The sequence below is a fragment of the Lactuca saligna genome, chromosome 1 (genome assembly GCF_052625555.1).
Source record: "Lactuca saligna cultivar CGN05327 chromosome 1, ASM5262555v1, whole genome shotgun sequence".
Lineage (NCBI taxonomy): Eukaryota > Viridiplantae > Streptophyta > Magnoliopsida > Asterales > Asteraceae > Lactuca > Lactuca saligna.
Genome location: NC_136417.1, coordinates 136,726,983 through 136,740,896, shown reverse-complemented (window position 1 = coordinate 136,740,896; position 13,914 = coordinate 136,726,983). Strand labels below are relative to the sequence as shown.

The following is a 13,914-nucleotide window of genomic DNA, read 5'->3' as shown; positions in this document are numbered from 1 at the left end:
AACATATCCAGATGACGGATGTCGGCCATGTGAACTTGTACTTCCATGTTGACTTCGCGGATTCGATTTGCTTGGACCCCCGATTGATAGGATTGGTTGGCCAGTTTACCTACCATGACCGGAAGTGCTCAATCGGCTGAACCTCTGTCCCTGATGTCGTAGAAGTTCCGACACAAACCGTAGGGAGAGCGTATCCCTTGTTGTTGCTCCAATGGTGGAGGTGACTTCCCCAAATGGGAGTTGGTCGCTGGAAGTTCCTCCTAATGGCTGGAGGGTCGACTAATTCTGGTTCTGAGTTCGTACCAGAGTCATCCCCTTCTTCCAACTCGATAGGTTCTTCATCCTCTTCAGGATCCTCCTCTACCCATCCTCCAATGCCCTGGTTCGGGTAATAGGGGTCCCCTTGTGGGTGAAATCCAGCCATTTGACTATACGAGAATAGGATTATAAGATTTGAACAAAACTTGAAAACATGTAACACTAAACATGTCAATTAATCTATTGTATGCACCAAATATTCCTATAGTATTTAAATTGTACGTTTGATACTAGTGTTGATGTGTGTAAAATGCACTTGTTTTATCCCTACTTTTAATTAATAAATTTAACACATAAAGGCAGTGAACCTGTCTTTTAGTGGTATAGATTAGTAAGTGAGGTGTCGAACTCAGGGAACGGAAAATTAAACTAATAACTAATTTTAACTAAAACAACTAATAAAAGTAAAAGGGGTTTCTTCTAGTTTTGCAAGACTAGAAACTTAGGCACACTAAATTAACTAAATAACTAAAGCAACAACTATTCACCAAATTTGATAAAGATGTTTCTATTTAGGTTCAACCAATTCACTCCTATGGTTATTTGTATTTATGATAGATTAATTGCTATTGGTTACCAATTATAATGGTTAGGTTCATGTTCATTACTCCTAACCCTTAGACAATTAACTAATTTAAGCGGTGATCAAGTGTTTAAACTAATTAATTCCCTAGATTAATGATTTGGATTAAATAAGATTTGTAATGGTCAATTAAGTTACTAATTCAATTAACCTCTTGTTTGATGGTTTCTCAAACAAGCTCACACATTAATCATCCTATTGTCTTATTAATCTTAGTTTCATAATCGTTTCTTCTAAGCATATGATTTAGTGTTCACATAGACATATGAGGTTAACAACTAAGAGATGTTCATGCAGCCTAATTGTCTTCCAATTAACAGAAAATAGTAGTGATTAATTCATAAGGTTCTTTAACAAACTTAATTTAATAAATCACCAATAAACAATCAAACAAAAACTAATAATTAAACCATAGGAGTTCCTTGGTATTCCCCAAACAAAAACAAAAACGAATTTAGTTCATAGTTGCAGTAGAAACAAACATAAAAACAAGTTTTACTAGATCAAACATATTCAATTCCTAAATCTAAGTGGTAGGATTAACCTAGTTGCTTGAATTCTTCAAAAGATTAAAGCTTAGGGTTCCTCAGCGTCTTCTAGGGCTCTTAGTCGCAGCTTGACCTTCAAAAATCGCCAGGAATGTTGTCCCATTGGATAAAGATTCGGTTTTTATAGATATCTCAAAACAGGGTATACTCGGCGAGTAGTAGGACCAACTCGCCGAGTAGGTGCATAGTTATCCGTCTTGAATCAGGAATCGTAGCTATCTTCTGGAACATCCTCGTGTACTCGCCGAGTAGAGTCGTCTACTCGCCGAGTAGGTGGTCTTTTGTCTCTTATTTTCATTCTTTGGTCTTCAATTGCTTCCCCTTGCTCCCTTTTACTTCCAAGCATGTCTTCTGGAGTGAAAACAAAATTCAAAACATTTTAAGTACCTTTTGTCCACATTATTCACATAATTAATTAAAAATGATTAAGAATACGTGCTAAATAATTAACTAATTATGCACATATCAAAATACCCCACACTTGACTTTTGTTTGCCCCCAAGCAGAACTAAATTTTAAGCATATTAGAATCACATATAATAGCTCCAATCTAACCCAGCCATTATGCCAAGACCGTAACGCATGTATTTGTGTCTAAAATTTTCCTAAAGACCCCCCATACTTCAAATACTCACAATCCTCATAAACATTTGCCCACTCACCCCGAACTATGCTCATTTTATGCAACCCTCCGAATCCATCCTCAGAAAACCTCTTTACCCTCAAGGTATTTTTAATTGAGCAACCCAAGCATACATAATCTAGAATTACAACTTTTCGATACCACTATGGAGCTCTTTGAATTCTTCACTTCCTTGATAATTTGATCTTTGATCTCTTTGAATTCACCACCTTGTATTGATTGATTTTTGGTATCTTCAACCTTTTGGATTTCTTGGAATTTTAATCTTTAGATCGTCACTTTATTTGCTCCAAAATTCTTACAACTTTTCTAGTAATTCTCTCTTTTTTTATTACATGTATTCCTCACTTTTTTCACTTAAATCCCTACATGCTTAAGCAGGGGCGCTCAATCTCAACCTTTATTGGCTAATGATAACAAGTTTCCTGGATACATTTCAGGTTTAGGCTGCAAAATGTATTGCATCCCTCAGGCTGAGCAAGGTCGTGTTTTTGTCTCATGATTTCACTGAAATAAGGAAGCCACAAATGCACTAGAACGTATATAGGCTCAACTAAACATTTGCGTTTTCATGCAATTATCAACATAATTCTAACATGGAATCCTAATTTTCTTTTACCAAAATTTCCTAAATTAAATCCCTAAGTCATATTTTTGGTATGCAACAATTTTTTAAAATTAACCTAAATTAAGATTCTAAATTTTCTAATATGTGACTAACCCCCTACCCCACACTTATTTTATGCAATGCCCTCATTGCATATTATGCAAAATAAAAATGCAAATATAGAGAGAATTGGAACAAACTCCCCTGGGGTAGCAGTCGATAGGTAGACACTCTCCTCTTCAACTCCTTCTTCAATTGACTTTAGCCATGGGAACAGCTCATCCATGGCATGGGTGTCATGCGTCTCGTGTGGTTGACAGCTCGAAAATTCCACGGAACAATGTCGTTAAAAAGTCTCCAGTAGCAATCCCTCACAAAGAGTGTATGAATGTTGCAGTGAAAGTGGTCAAAGAAATGCTGGAAATCCAAAAGTAGCAGGCTACTCAGCGAGTAGGCTCGTGGACTCTGCGAGTAGGCCTCGATGCAAAATAAGATCGTGTAATATCCCATGTACTTGCCGAGTAGGGTTTGTGCACTCGGCGAGTAGTGAGTGTTTTTCCAAAATTGTTCTAGTCGCTGCTTCTCTCGACTTTGGTGTTGAAATCGGAAATGTAAATTGACCCTCATTCGAATTCCTTCAGCAGCAACACTCCCTATGACCCTCGACTCTCACGGACTCAATCCTAAGGACAAGACTCCATAATTGCTTAAAAATCTCTCATTCCTTTCTTGACCCTCACTAGTTAGTATGCTTCCCTATCTTCAATCCCTGAAAAAAAACAACTAACAGTGACACTAATAATCCAACCACCATAAAAAAAATCCAAAGTGTTTAACAATTGTCTAGAACAAAACATCATAAGCATAAAACATTAAAAAAAAAAAAAAAAATTCTTCAATCTTCATCATCCATTCCAGCTCCACTTCCTCCTTCTCCATCTCTTCTTTGCATCCTCTCATCCCAATTCATGATATAGGGATAGCTGGGTCCAGGTCTCGGGGCAATTTGCATTTGTTGAAAAAGGTACTCGAAAGATTGATTAGTGTAGTTCACCCCTCGCCCAATATCATCCAAGTAGTGTCGGTGCTCTACTTAATTGCAACCATCATTATCCTCCACCGGAATAACCGGTGGATCTTCCCGCACCCGTTCGCTCCTTTGTCGGGATTCATGATATAGGGATATCTGGGTCCAGGTCTCGGGGCAATTTGCATTTGTTGAAAAAGGTACTCGAAAGATTGATTAGTGTAGTTCACCCCTCGCCCAATATCATCCAAGTAGTGTCGGTACTTTACTTGATTCCAACCATCATTATCCTCCACCGGAATAACCGGTGGATCTTCCCGCACCCGTTCGCTCCTTTGTCAGACCTGCCTTCCCGGCTCCTCGGGGACCGCCGGCTCATCTTCATGTGGAATAGTGAAGGAATCACCAAACTTTTCAACTATCCGTGCCCTCCTATAAAGTGCAGTGTTGAATGGTGGAGGGTGGATAACCGTTAGTGCTTGAGCTTGTGGCAAATCCAAGATCCCAAATGACTTGGCAAGTCGGGTAATAAACATGCCTCCATTTATCTTTGAATTGATCTTGTCTTTGACCGCCCCCTCAGCAAGGAATTTGGCAATGCAGTAAGCAAGGTTGCAAAAAACGTCTGGAGTGATGATGCTCCACAAATAGAAGATGTCAAGGGTGGGGACTTTTTCCCCATCCTTCTGCATGTTTATCGTACTAGCCACAAACCGGTGAATGAGTCGGTGGATCGGAGAACGAATGTGACCTTCTTATGCGGTGGAGGGAATGTAGACTCGGTTGGCAATTGTGTTCCACCATGTAGACGCCACCACCTCCTCAGGAAGTTCTTTGTAACAATTTTCCAAGAAGGCTTCAAAATAGTCCGTCATCACCATCTCTTGGTCATAAACACCCAACCTCCATGAGAACTCCACCATGCTGCATTGTCGCAGCTCCCCGCCCAAAGAGAAAGAGATTGTATTAAGATTATAGAACTCACTATGTAACATCCCCCTCTGGCACGTATCACAATATTGTCCGCTTTGGGCCACTCAACACGAGGACTTCCCAGGGGGTCACCCATCCTGGTACTACTCCCGCCCGAGCACGCTTAACTGCAAAGTTCTTATGGGATTTGCTGCCCTCACGGCTTTAAAACGCGTTGTGATAGGGAAGGTATCCACACCCCTTATAAGGAATGTTTAGTTCTCCTTCCCAGCCGATGTGGGATCAGATCTAACCCACTTTCACCCCCCATTATAGGGTTCGACGTCCCTGTCGAACACATCGACCCGTGCCCTAGCTCTGATACCATTTGTAACATCCCCCTCTGGCACGTATCACAATATTGTCCGCTTTGGGCCACTCAACACGAGGACTTCCCAGGGGGTCACCCATCATGGTACTACTCCCGCCCGAGCACGCTTAACTGCAGAGTTCTTATGGGATCTGATGCCCTCACGGCTTTAAAACGCGTTGTGATAGGGAAGGTATCCACACCCCTTATTAGGAATGCTTAGTTCTCCTTCCCAGCCGATGTGGGATCAGATCTAACCCACTTTCACCCCCCCATTCATTTGTAACACCGTGATTTTCAAGGCAAAATTTTCATTTAATTAATCAAATTAATATTAAATCACTTGTTTAAAATCTCATACACATTTGATTTACAAAAACATAGTTCCATTTTCACTTAGTAGAAAACCAGGATCCTCCAGAATACAACTCTTTCTTTGGTGTGTACAATCGAGCCGGTGCCATCCCGCGTTACTGAAAGAACCTGAAACAACATACATAAAACACTGTAAGCACGAAGCTTAGTGAGTTCCCCAATATACACCTTACGCACATACGCCTTTCCAGGCCCTGACCTTCCAGTCCACTGCACAATGCCTTCCGGCCCATGAGATAATCGCCTTCCGGCCCATAGTACATTGCCTTCCGGCCCATAACATATTGCCTTCCGGCCCAAAAACATATACGGCACATAATACATTTACTCTAACACATAAAGCACATATATCATATATCATACATGACCTTTCTGTCACATAACACTTTGCCTTCCGGCCCATATAAACATGCATATCACGCGTAGCAACTAACTTTCCATTTATAGCATATATACATAACACATAACATATTCGACCTTCCGGTCACACAATCAAACCCTTCCGGGTACAGTATAGTGAGAAGACTCACCTCGTGGATGCTGGAAGTTAGCAACTCCTGAAATCACTTGCACCTGATCCGCCGAGCTACAAGCTCCCTATAACAATATATCTCTTATTAATACTTTTATCTTCCACGTTAACTGACCCTAAGAAATCACACACAGGTCAACTCTGGTCAATGGTCATCTCGACTGGACTCGGCGAGTACCCTGGCGACTCGGCGAGTCTAGTCGTCCTCACAAATTCCTGGATGTTCCCTTTCTACTCGTCGAGTATCTCTCTTGACTCGACGAGTTCCTCGTGGAAGAATCGTGGGGCCACCCCGACTCCACTCGCCGAGTCTGAAGAACAACTCGACGATTCTCAGCTATTCTTCAAGCTACTCGCCGAGTCTGCTCATCCGACTCGGTGAGTCCATGCCATGCAGTCGATCAAACTGCTTCCTAAGATCAAAATCGTCCCGACCAATCATAGGTCTGGTCCTCCTAAGCTGGTCCATCACAAAAGGCCTTCATTTAGGTGCTCATGCTACACCCCAAGACTCATAATTCCCATGTTAACCTAAGGCATAAGGATTTCAATCCAAAACCTTCACCAATTCCCGAAATGTACAGACCTGGGATCTTCTGGACCTCCAAGGGTCCCAACACAGGGTTACAATCGTTTGGGGGACAAGGGTAACCATTAATCTAATCACAAAAGGGTTCCTTAAACCCTAATCCATGCACACATTCACATAACATAATATAATCCGGAATGTTACCTGAATAATGCCCTCTCTGTGTCCCCAAGCCTCAGAACATGATTCCCTTGTTGTTCCTTTAGCCAAAACCTTCCCCTTCTTGAACAATAACTTCTTCAAAATCACCAATAGCCTTCAATCCTTGCTCTAGATGCCCCCAACCGATTTAGGGTTCTTCTCAGCAGCTAAAAGGGAACAACGACGGCCAATGATCCCATTTATACGTCCCCAAACCTGAACGGATAGGGTTTACGCTAAACAGCGCAGACTCGCCGAGTCCCTATCTGGACTCGTCGAGTCCAGTCGCGAACCCGCGACCAAATCTGCGATCCTACTCGGCGAGTCAGGCTCCAACTCGCCGAGTCCCCCCTTTAAAACACCCCAAAATGTGATTTAACAATACTTTGAGATTTCGGGCTATTACACACTACCACCTCGAAATGAGATGGTAGCAAAGAATTCCCAGCACAACTCAGCGTAAACCGGCTCTTGGATCTTAAATAACTGAAACCAACCATCACAAGTGATGTTGGCATATCCCAAATTGCAATCCTTTACCAAATACGTAGTGAGTTCTTCTTCCAAACCAACATTTCCCATCCATCCCCAATCCACTGCATTTGGAAGGTGAATTTCCTTCTGCCTAAGTGCCTCCAGTCTGTTTAGAGCTCTTGTTTTTGATGATTTGGAAGTAATTTGTTGGAAAGATAGCCATGGCATATCACCATGGCTTCCCCCTCGCGAAGATTGACCCCTTCTTGCCATGCTACCTGTATACATATATCAAGAACACGGCAACAAACCACACCCAGTAATTAAAAACAAAAAATATTGGGTCTGACTGTGACCTACTCGCCGAGTACACGACTCTACTCGACGAGTAGTATGAACACCATGACAGATCGAGTGTCGGATCTGTGTAAACTGTCCAAAAGTCCAAATTTTTCATAGGGTTTTGCTGTAATTACTTATCTAACCATAGATCTTGAAGAAAATACTCCTAACATTATCTAATTCGTGACTAAATCAAAACCCTAGAGTTTGAGGAAAACTTCCCAAATCCGAAATTACTTAAAATCTGGACAGATCTGTGATAAAAATCAAACCTTTCATGAATTTAAAGGGTAAAGATGTTACCTTTTCGCTTGAATAGGGAGAATTGAGTAGAAAATTGAATAAATCTTGAAAGCAACTTCAAAGATGGCTGACAGGATAGTGCACGGCGAGTAATGGGATGGAATGGTGAAAAAAAAACTGTTTTACAGATTTATATTTCACTCGTTTTAAACTGGCTACTCGCCGAGTAGAATGGGTCTACTCGCCAAGTAGAAGTGCTTTTGAACAACATCTAATTGAACCGTGCATCTACTCGCCGAGTACACGACTCTACTCGGCGAGTATATGTCACAGATTGAAAATTTTTGTGTATTTAAAAAAATTAGTGTATTAATTCATGTTTTTAAACCATCCACCCCACACTCTAAGCATGGCTTGTCCTCAAGCAGTTATTGGCATAAAAGTAGATGAAGAAAAATGAAAAAAAAATGTGAAAATAAAGAAAAGGAAAGAAAATGCAAACTTGAGACTCAGGTTGCCTCCCGAGAAGTGCTTCTTTTTATGGAGTCACTAGTTGGACTCCTCCCCTTCTACGTAGTTGCAATCCCACCCAGCAGCAACTCTTCCAATCCTTCATTCCGGGGGACTCCTTCTTCATATTTTTTTACTCTATGACCATTGACTTTGAAGGGTGTGCTGCCTCTTGATAACAACTCTATAGCCCCATGTGGAAACACCGTCTTCACCAGAAAAGGACCATCCCACCTTGATTTGAGTTTTCCCGAGAAAAGCTTTAATCGTGAATTGAAAAGCAACACTTTTTGGCCTTCATGGATTTCTTTATCTTTAATCCTTTTATCATGCCATCTCTTGGTCTTCTCTTTATAAAGCCAAGAGCTAGAGTATGCATCATTCCTTAGCTCTTCAAGGGCATTCATTTGCATCAAACGGTTGCTCTTTAGTTCTTCCATGTCGAAGTTGCACCTTTTTAAAGCCCAATACGCCTTATGCTCGATCTCGACCGGTAAATGGCATTGCTTTCCATAAACTAACCTATATGGTGTAGTACCAATAGGTGTTTTGAAAGTTGTACGAAAGGCCCATAACGCATCATCTAGCTTATCCGACCATTCCTTTCGGTTGCTTCCCACCGATTTCTCTAAAATTCGCTTCAAGGCTCGATTTGTCACTTCGGTTTGTCCACTAGTTTGTGGATGGTATGATGTGGAGAACTTATGGGTAACGTCATATTTCTTTAGCACCTTTTCCAATTGATCATTGGCAAAATTTGTGCCTCGGTCACTGATTAAGGCCTTCGGAACGCCAAAGCGTGAAAATAGCTTCTTCAAGAATCACACCACTACCCGTCCGTCATTTGTTGGTAACGCTTGTGCCTCCGCCCATTTTGATACATAATCGACCGCTACTAGTATTTACTTGTTTTCTTTGGACATGGGAAAAGGTCCCATGAAGTCAATTCCCCACACATCAAACACCCCGCACACTTGGATACTATGTTGTGGCATTTCATTTCGAGATGAAATGTTTCCCACTCTTTGACAAGCATCACATTCTTTGACAAATTGGGCTGCATCTTTAAAGATTGTAGGCCAATAAAACCCAATGTCAAAGATCTTCTTTGCAGTGTAGTGTGCTCCATGATGTCCTCCCGTGGGCCCGTTATGGCAATGCTCTAGTATTCTCCGGCTTTCCTTCCCGAACACACATCTTCGTATGATACCATCCGCACAGCTTCGGAAGAGGTATGGGTCATCCCAAAAGTAATATTTTATTTCAGCAAAAAATTTCTTCTTCTGTTGACTGCTATAGTCCTTCGGGATGTATTTGGTAGCTAAATAGTTAGCTATGTCTGCGAACCATGGCTCTTCTCCCACTAACACCATAATGTATTCGTCCGGAATGTCGTCTCCATCTTTGTCTTCTTGCAATTGCGGGTTCTCTAGCCTGGAGAAGTGATCAGCTGCTACGTTCTCCATTCTCTTCTTGTCTCATATTTCTATGTCGAATTCTTGAAGAAGTAGCACCCATCGTATCAGTCTTGGTTTATCATCCTGTTTGGAAAACAAATACTTGATAGCCGAGTGGTCAGTAAAAACAGTAGTTTTAGATAAAACCAAGTAAGGGCGAAATTTGTCAAAAGCGTACACCACAGCTAACAACTCTTTTTTAGTGGTGGTGTAATTCTCTTGGGCTGGGTTTAAAGTTTTGCTAGCATAATATATGGGTTGAAAGTGCTTATCAACCCTTTGACCAACGACAGTTCCTAATGCATACTCACTAGCATCACACATAATCTCAAAGGGTAAGTTCCAATTTGGTGCAATAATGATAGGGGCATTAGTTAATTTTTCCTTTAAAAATTCAAATGTCTCTAAACACTCTTTAGTAAAATTAAATGGTGCATCTTTGAGTAATAATTGTGTTAGAGGCCTAGTTATTTTGGAAAAATCTTTTATGAAACGTCGGTAAAAACTTGTGTGTCTTAGAAAACTCCTAATGCCCTTCACATTAGTTGGTGGGGGTAATTTGGCAATGGTGTCAATCTTTGCCTGATCCACCTGAATTCCCTTTTTTGAAACATTGTGGCCCAAAACTATACCCTCCTTAACCATGAAGTGACATTTTTCCCAATTGAGGACCAAGTCGGTTTTTTCACACCTAGCAAGCATTGAGTCAAGATTTGTGAGACAATCATGGAAAGAAGATCCGAAAACGGAAAAGTCATCCATAAAAACTTCCATGAATTTTTCCACCATATCGTGGAATATAGCTGTCATACACCTTTGAAAAGTCGCAGGTGCATTGCATAGCCCAAAAGGCATGCGTCTATAGGCAAAAGTCCCACTTGGGCATGTGAATGTGGTCTTTTCTTGGTCCATTGGGTCTATGGGTATTTGAAAATAACCCGAAAATCCATCTAGAAAGCAATAATAGTTATGGCCCGATAGTCTTTCTAACATTTGATCAATAAAAGGTAGGGGAAAATGGTCTTTACGAGTGGCATCGTTTAGCTTTTGATAATCGATGCACACTCTCCAATCGGTTACCGTTCGTGTCGGGATTAGCTCGTTCTTTTCGTTGGTTATGACCGTCATCCCTCCTTTCTTGGGTACCACTTGGACCGGACTCACCCATGGGCTATCGGAAATGGAGTAAATGATCCCTGCATCTAAGAGTTTGACCACTTCCTTCTTCACTACTTCTTGCATGTTCGGGTTCAACCTTCTTTGATGTTGTACCACCGGCTTTGCTCCTTCTTCTAGATTGATCTTGTGAGAGCAATAGGATGGGCTTATTCCTTTGATGTCGGTGATGCTCCATGCTATGGCCCGTTTCTGCTTCTTCAACACTTGCACTAGCTCCTCCTTCTCCGACTTAGACAGATCAGAGGCTATGATTACTGGCTTTTGATTTCCTTCTTCCAGAAAAGCATACTCCAAATGGTCTGGTAACGTTTTGAGCTCTGTTCGTTGGTTCTGAGTGACGGACTCGCCGAGTGCAGGTAAGGTACTCGGCGAGTTGGTGGTTGCATTCACGAATTCTGACTTTTCTTCAGATATACTCGGCGAGTAGATCGGCCCTACTCGGCGAGTAGGGCTGTCAAATTGCTTCATTAGTTCTTCATACTCCGCTTCTTCCAACAGTCTTTCAATTTCTAGTAAATCTTTTTCTGGATCAAATGCTTCATCTAAAGCTGCAAACCTGCTGGAATCTTCAGGTATGTCTTCCTCCAATAGTTCATCAAGCATGTCGATTGAGAATGTCGTGTCGTCACTGCTCCTAGAATACTTCATAGCTTGGTCCACCCCGAATGTCACTTAATCGTCCCCGACCCGCAAGGTGAGCTTTGAGTCTCTCATGTCTACTATAGCACTGGCCGTGTTGAGGAAGGGCCTTCCAAGGATGATTGGTACTTGTGGATCCGCCTCCATGTCTAGAATGATGAAATCAGCAGGAAAGACAAATTTATCCACTTTCACTAGTAAATCTTCACATATGCCTCTTGGGAAGGTGACTGTCTTGTTCGCCAAATGTATTGCCATGCGAATTGGCCTTGGCTCCGGGAGGTCCAGCTTCTTAAAGAATGAGTATGGCATAAGGTTCACACTTGCTCCAGAATCAGTTAAGGCATGAATTGCAGCCAAGTTGCCAAATTGGCAAGGTAAAGTCAAGCTCCCCGGATCACCCTTCTTCTTTGGTAGCTTATTTAGCATTGCAGCGGAGCAGTTCTCATTAAGCACTACCTTCTTCACTACTTCCATCTTTGTTCTATTGGTGAGGAGTTCCTTAAGGAACTTTACATACTTGGGCATTTGCATGACGGCTTCAATGAACGGTATGTTGATTTGAAGAGTCTTAATGTGGTCTAGAAACTTCTGATATTCCTCTTCCTGCTTCTTTTTCTTGGCTCGGGTTGGGTATGGCATTGGAGGCTGGTAAGGCTTTTCAGGAGATTGTTCACATGTTTTTGATGGTGTACTCGTCGAGTCCATCGGCCCTACTCGGTGAGTAGGACTCTCGGATTGTAACTTTTGGTTTTCTGCTGGTTTTTCCGCTTCATCCTTCTGTGAGTCCTTGGGTGCTTCAATCCGAATGGGTGCCAGGGGAGTGATTATCTTCCCACTTCTTTTTGTGACAATGTTTATGTGCGCGCCTCGTGTGTTATTTTCGGTTTTGCTAGGAAGTTCACCCGGTGACCTTTGGTTAAGTTGTTGAGCAAGTTTCCCAAGCTGTGTTTCTATATTGTGGATAGATGCTTGCTGATTCCTGAGCATGGTTCTTGTTTCTTGAATAGCAGCATCATGATCACTATGCCTTTTTTCTGAAGCAGCTACAAATTTAGTGAGCATATCTTCCAAGCTTGGCTTCCTTTCTTGCACCGGCTCCTCCTTTTGGTAGAACCCTCTCCCTTTTTGTCTATACTTCTCCTCCTTGGCTTTCTTGTACTCGTCAAGGAATCCATTCTTTCTTTTCTTTGCGCCAATCGTCATCATATCGGTCTCCACTCGAGTAACACGCTTGCGCCTTCTTGTTGCCATTCTCATCCAAATCCCAGTCTCTAGTGAGGTGAGGCCCATTGCAGTTTTCACAACCCACCCAAATAGCATGGATCGTTTGATCCATTTTATCCATTCTCCTATCCATGGTTTTTAGCATAGCCATGACCGCGAATAAGTCTTCAGTAGCAGCATAAGCGGCTCCCCTAGTGACATCGTGTCTAGGGTTATGGTATTCTCTAGAGTGTTTAGAGAATTCTTCAATCAATTCTTTAATCACCGGGGGCAGCTTCTTTGTAAGTGGGCCTTGCGAGTCGAGTAACTGCCTGGTTGTGACATTGACTCCTTCATAGAAGATGGAGACTTCTTGCTGGCTGTTTAGATCATGGTGTGGGCAATTTCTTAGCAGACTCTTGTACCTCTCCCATGCTTCATATAGCGACTCTCCAGCTTGTTGTTCAAAGTTTGCAATGGCCTTCTTCAGCTTGGCTATCTTCATTAAAGTGGGCAAAAGTGATCAATGAATTCTTCCTTCATCTTGGCCCAAGTAGTGACTGATCCGGGGGGAAGTGACTTGAGCTAGTCTTTGGCAGCACCCTTGAATGTTACCGGAAGCATACGAAGTAGTTGTGTCTCGCGGGTTACATTTGGAATATTGAAGTAATCAGCTACATCATTGACATCATCCAAATGCGTGTAGGCATCTTCATGATCTTTCCCATAAAAAGGTATTTCTTTGAGTGAAGCTAGGATATGACCCTTTAGCTCGAAGGTAGCAGTCGCGGGAATTGCGGGTTGCACAAATCCCGGGCCATTGTCGTCGCGCATCCTCTTCTTCCATTCTACCATGGGGATTTCATCAATGTTAGCCATTGTGAAAGCTAACTCTTCCTCGGACTCGGTTTCGTGCTCGTACGTAGGCTCCTCTTCTTCCTCGGTCTCGTACCCGATATCTTCTTGAATTGGTTCTTTGATTATCAAAGAGGCGCTAGATGCCCCTGATTTACTGCTCATCTTTTTCCCAAAAACGGTCTTCAAGTTGGACAAAGGTGACTTCTTTGGTGTACTTGAACTCTCCACGTCCTTTCCTTTGTTCCTTTTCAATGCGGATTCGGGATCTTCAAACGGGGGTACCAATGCTGTGTTTGATCCTCTGGTCATGAAAGTCCTTAAATAAATAGAATAAAAGCGTAGAAAGAACAAAAAAAAATGT

General features: G+C 42.1%; 1 non-coding gene and 1 pseudogene across 1 annotated transcript; one reads left to right on the top strand and one right to left on the bottom strand.

The window, feature by feature from the left end:
• Positions 1-5,072: 5,072 nt before the first annotated feature.
• LOC145027793 (5S ribosomal RNA) lies at positions 5,073-5,190 on the bottom strand (annotated as a pseudogene).
• A 7,891-nt stretch (positions 5,191-13,081) lies between these two features.
• On the top strand, positions 13,082-13,188 carry LOC145027982 (small nucleolar RNA R71). Its single transcript, XR_013675742.1, has one exon. It is a non-coding gene; the product is annotated as a small nucleolar RNA R71 (small nucleolar RNA).
• The last annotated feature ends 726 nt before the right edge of the window (positions 13,189-13,914 follow it).